Source organism: Cynocephalus volans, chromosome 2, assembly GCF_027409185.1.
Source record: "Cynocephalus volans isolate mCynVol1 chromosome 2, mCynVol1.pri, whole genome shotgun sequence".
Taxonomy (NCBI): domain Eukaryota; kingdom Metazoa; phylum Chordata; class Mammalia; order Dermoptera; family Cynocephalidae; genus Cynocephalus; species Cynocephalus volans.
In genome coordinates this window covers 146,188,865-146,195,019 of record NC_084461.1, presented here as the reverse complement: position 1 = coordinate 146,195,019, position 6,155 = coordinate 146,188,865, and positions in this window count along the sequence as shown.

Here is a 6,155-nt window from a genome sequence, read left to right as displayed (position 1 = left end):
CCACTGCTATTTCTATTGCTTTAAATCTGACATTGAACCAATGGCCAATTCTTGCATATGTAAGAGTAACTGCAATCTAACTTAATATGATATGCCCTCCACATTCTAATTAAGTTCTTCTTCTCTGTGCCCCTCACAACAGAATTCTCATGTTGTGTCCTGCTCTTTCCTCATGTTTTTTTCTCAACCCGTAATATTTTCCTACCACTCACTGTTAATGAGTTTAAGGAAAACATAGGGAATGAATAGAAGATTCCATTGAGGACACTGTCCTTGGTAAGACAGTGTGCATTCATATGGGATAGAGTAGACCATAATTTAGAGATGATAACAGAGACTGGAGTTAAAGAAGCTATTGCAGAAAGCTGTGTGTAAAATGAAGGTGTTTACAGCCTGGTCTGAGTTCATGGCAATCAAAGTGGAGAGATAAGTATCTAAGATTAATTTCTAGTAAAGAATAAATAAATATATTTAGTTTATATTAAAAGAATATAAGCATGAGGTGTAAGGATAATGATCAATTAAGAAACCTACTCTCTCTTTTATACAGACTGGTTTTAAACCCTGGGGAACTGAAAGCAGGAAGTGAAACACCCATATGAAAAATGTCCTTTGTATACCAGGAGGAAAGTAACATGCTTCTCACCAGGGACAAGGGGTCAAGGCTGAAAGAAATCTGTACAAACCAACCTTGTAAATCAACACTTACGTTCCTACTCACTTCTCCACAATTGACTATGTGGAGTAACTCCATTCTAGCCCAAGCCCCCTTTCCTTGTTATGTTTTCACAGTTTACTATCTTTGTCCAATTTAATGTATAAGGGTTCTACTCTGTTTCTTTGTGTCTTCATTTCCTTACAAGGGCTCCTGTGTCATGTAAAACTTATATTAAATGCATTTGTATGCTTTTCTTTTTATTGTCTTATTTATTGTTAATTTCATTGTCAGGCTCACCTGAAAACCCTAAGAGAATAGAGGTAAAATTTTGCCCCCTACAATACCATTATGGATTCATGCTTCACATAGTTACACACTCTATCACCTTTCCATTTATATTCAAAATAAGGAATGTTTTATCAACTGAGAACAATCTTTCCCTTAACATTATTTAGAATAGATTACTATATTTATTATCAAGTACTATTTTTGGTGTTGTTTGATTGCCACACTCTTCTACTTTGTGTTATGGAAACAAATAAATATTAGGAAAAAGTATTCTTAAAAATGTAGACTGCACACATCTAAGACACTGATATTTCTTTTGCATCAGCATCCCTAATGTCACCATTCTTCTTCTGTATGCACTTAGCTTGCAAGTACCAGAACAATGCAGATAAGGTATATTCTAAAAAAGAAAGTATCCATCATCGACCTTCTAAGATTCTGTATTTGGAGATAGTTTATATTAATATGTTAAGTTACCTTCTATTATTTTCCTATCACTATTCTATAGCTCTTCCACAGCATTCATTTTACTAATTTTGATTATGGTTTGGTTCTGCTTTAATCTACTTTCCACATACTGTTTCAAATTTTTTGCATTTGAATTCAGATTAGACAAGTGCTAAGGCCACATGAGAATCAATATCTAATATATTTCTGAATGTAGTTCTCAGCATTTTTATCTTGAATTAAAACAACTCGAAGTGCTCACAGTACCACCTTTAATCAAGTGTAACCATAAACTACAAAGAATTGAAAATGAAATGAGTATAAGACATTTCACACTTCAAGCAGTCAGATGATAATAAGTTTCCACCTGTTAACATATTAATAACAGTGTTAAAGAGCACAATGTGCCAGAGGTATTACAAGTCTATGCAATTTTACATGTGTCAAGAAATGGTTTGCTTGTTAGCAACTGGTTAGAGTATCAAAGCCCAGTGAATTCCATGGGGGAAACTGATTGTGTAATGAGGAAAAGGGGAAATCTTTATTTCTTGAGTTATTTAAAATAATCCATGAAATGCACTGGATAATATAGCAAGGAGGATTGGCCTCTGGAGGGTATTAGACGACCTACAGTACTAGATCATTTCCATCCCTACCGTCCGTGATTAATATCTAATAATTTTGAAAGGTACACATAGGAAGAAAGACAATAATAATACACAGAGAAAAGGCATGACATAGAGAAGAGGCATTTACCACCAGTAATTGAGGCAACAAGGCTAGGCAGAGAATATGGTTAAACCATCTCATAAAAAGAGGTGGTTAATGATGTTTTTAAGATTATTTTACTTTCTTCTTACAAATGATTTCCTCTGTTGAATAAATGGAAAAATGCTTTAGCACTAAACTGAAAATCTGAACATGAAAAAAATAAAGAGGTACAAACATAACATGATATACTTTACTTACAATTTTTAAAAAGAATAGTAAATAAATAAAGCCCAAAGCCCAAATGAAAGTGCAATAACATTCCCATTAAGTTCTTTTATGGTTGGAAAGTTGAAAACAAAAGAAACATCCATAAAAAACACATCAATGAGGTCTAAATTAATGTCTAAATTAATGTCCAAAAGCAAGTATTCCTTTTCGTTTATCTGCTTTTCTAGATATAATAAGATGAAGAAATTCCATTTCCTCAGATGTATTTGGAAGGAAGTGGGTTTCAGAAGCATTTAGATAGAGCAGAAAGGTAAATTTAAAGTGCAATCTTTCTGAGAGCAATGAGAAAGCAGAGCAAAAAGATTTCAAACATTGGTTGTTTCCAAAGGGGAAAAAAATCAATGACGGCAAGTTCAAAAGTTAATTTTTAAAAAGTATTTAACAATCATAACAACTGTATTCAGTGTATCGTCAAACATTTTCACTTCCCATAAACTCCCAAACATGTTTGCTTGACCGTATTACGCATTGCTCCTTCAATGAACTTTAAGAATAATACTAATCTCAAATAATCCTCAATTAAAAATTGCTAATCTGTTGGTCAATTATCCACTGATAATTCATTTGGGCTATTATTTACTTCTAATTAATATAAGAGATTTCACTTCTTGATGAATGAGAAATAGAGCTAGTTATGCATTATGGCAGTGTTTTTTACATTTTATCTTCCAGAATATTATAAAAATTGTGGCATAAGAAAAGTCATGTAATACGAAGGAAAATTATCACAGTAAACAGTAAAGAAATTGTAATTAAAAGTAATTATGACCTCCCTAAGAACAGAAAGGTGCCCTTAACCAACCTCCTATTGTGAAGCAAGACTGAACCTAAACTCTTCTGAACCAATATTAGTCAATCCCAACGGCCCATAGGGAAAACACTCACAGCAACCAGATCATCAAGGAAGCTCCAACGCAGTCATTATGCTAACCTCATGCAGGGAAGATCCACACAGGAACATTTTGATTATTTATTTAACATACCAGGTTTCACAATTTAGATTGAGAAGAACTAATAGAAGCATGCTGATAGCATGCCTGCTATAGAATAGTGAAAATCTGTAGTTTGTGTTTCCTACTGAGAAAAAAATAGGAAATACGTTCTTCAAGCAACTACAAATAGTTCATATAAAGCTATGGGTAGAAAAAGGAATATATGTATATCTATCTCCTAGCCAGGTTTCTAAGGACCATACAATACCTGCACAAACCTAATAATAAAAGTTCAGTGTTTGTACAGAAAACCATGCCTAAATTAATTATTTGAATAATATGCCTTCTCAAATGGTTTTTTGCCTGATAGAGTTGGGTAGTAAAGTGTTGGAAAGCAAAAACTGTCTTACATGCAAATAAGAATGGGAAGTTCTGTTTGCTTTTAAACTTATACGGTGACACAGGTTACCTTATTAAAGGCTCAACTGATTTAACTTAAGTGGACATGGGATTCTCTTTTCTGAGCATACCTATTAATACTCTTTGAAACAACATTTCTTCAAGTCTGTGTAGCTTTATCTAATGAAATTTGAAGATGCACCAGGGAAGGGTTGGGAAAATTGGTAAGTTATAGCTAAATAAATTAGTAAGTTATAGCAATATCTCATATTTTGAACAAAACCAATAATATATTTGAAAGTGTTTTTTTCTTCCAAGAGCCTGTTCTTTTTAAAAGTCAAATGTAAAACCCTTTTGCTTTTACTGAAGTTTCCTTTATTAACCACTATTTCTTATTAAAGGTTGTTAAAATACACACGTGTGTATTTCAAAAGTTCATGTAAAAATAGAAGTTAAAGGTAATACAAATATTTCCATGAATTTTTTGAAGTATTCTGGTAGATGAATGTCATTGCTTTACTTTTTGCTTTATTACATCGACTTGAAAAACTAATGTCAAAAGAATATGTAGCACATAGATTAAACATATCATTCAAAGCATTTGAAAGTTCAAAAAAAAAAAAATTCAAGTTGATTTATCTCCTCAGACTTTTCCCTCCAGATAAACATCCTCTAGCAAAGATAATTTCAAACAATTCCAGTATTTGTAGTTATTGCAAACACATTTTCCCAAACCAGAGTAATAACTGGTTATCTGCAATCCATTGTACGTACAAAACCTAAGTGCATTTGAAATGTCACTCAGATCATATGGTTCCCTTCCCACTATATTGAGATGACAATTCAAACTTGTTGCCATGTCATGAAAGGGTTCTTTGCAAACTGGTCCTTGTTCACTTTTTGGATCTTGCATCCTATCATTCTCTCCCTTGCTCTGGAGGATTCAGCAACACTGCCCTTATAATATGTCGTCAAAAATGCCAGGCTTAGTCTATTTTACACTTTTGCACTCAATGTGCCCTCTTCCAGTAAAGCCTTTGAAATAGAGAGCTTCTTTTAGTATAGTTTTCAGCTCACATAATTGTCACTTCTCAAAGAGGCCTTTATTAACTGTAATATCTAAAGAAGCACACCTACAGGCATTGTCATGGCATGTGATTTTATCATAGAAACTATCACTGTCCAAACTGATCTTATTTTATTTATTTTTACTCTCTATACCAGACTATAAACTATGAGAAGAGGCAGCTTGTGTCTTCTTCACAGCTGTACCTCTGATACACAAAAAAGCACCTGCCCCATAAAATATACTCATTAAATATTTGGAGAATAAATGAACAATCATCTGGATTAATATAACATAAAAAGATAAATTTTAATTAATTTTAAAATTCTTGGAATGCATGTAATTAGACTGCAATCTAGAGTAAATGCATTTTTATTGATATCAAATCCCTAAGATATATAGTTAATTCTAAAAGGATAATTTTATTATTCATTTAAATTATGGAAGCTTCTTCTTAGAAGTTCATATAATTTGATGGTCATAATAAAAATTCAATTTTTTCTTAATTTTATTTGCAAGTGTTTTTTTGTTAATAAAATATAATGCAGTTAATGAAGTATGCAGTACCTAAGTAAGAACTATGATTTAAAAATCAAAATTTGTCTTCTAGGGATATATTAAGACAGATCTAGTGGATATATATTAATCATATGTGAGTAAAACAGTAAACTTGTTTTGTTCCTTGAAGAAATTTAAGTTGTATTCATGGTGGTCTGGAAAACCTCATTGCATAGCATTACCAATGATATATTTTATATATTAAATATTTTGATCCTTATTTAGAATTCAAAAATGACCCCTGTATATCAAATTCTAATTATATAATACTTCTTTCTTAATATGGAATATAGCTATTTCATACTGGTGTCAACCATTAGAACATTCCATGTGCTATGAAAGTCTAATTTTCAAAGAGAAAGCAGTTGTGGAGAGTGATGGGGAAAAAACAAGGACAAAAAAAGCCACTCACATGATTTTTTAAATATTAAAGTATTAGGTGTTATAAATAAAATTTTGTTTTACTTTTCAGAACACTATAAACAAATTTCTATAGTAACCTTTTCGATGTTCTTCATATGGTAGCTAACATGTCTGACAAAATAATTGCTACCAAATGATTTCAAAAGGAAGAAAATAATACTTTGCATGGGTCCTTACATTTTAGGAAATTCACTACAGTACTTTTCTGTGTGACTGCAATATCTTGAATCACAATAGATTTGTTCACTGCTCCTTAAATAACTAAAGACTTTACTGCACCATAAATGATCCTTTTAATGAAATTTTAGCCACTTGCAAGTGGTAATCATAGAAAACAGTTTGAAGCTGTCATTCATTATATTTTTGATAAGCTTATAATAGATCA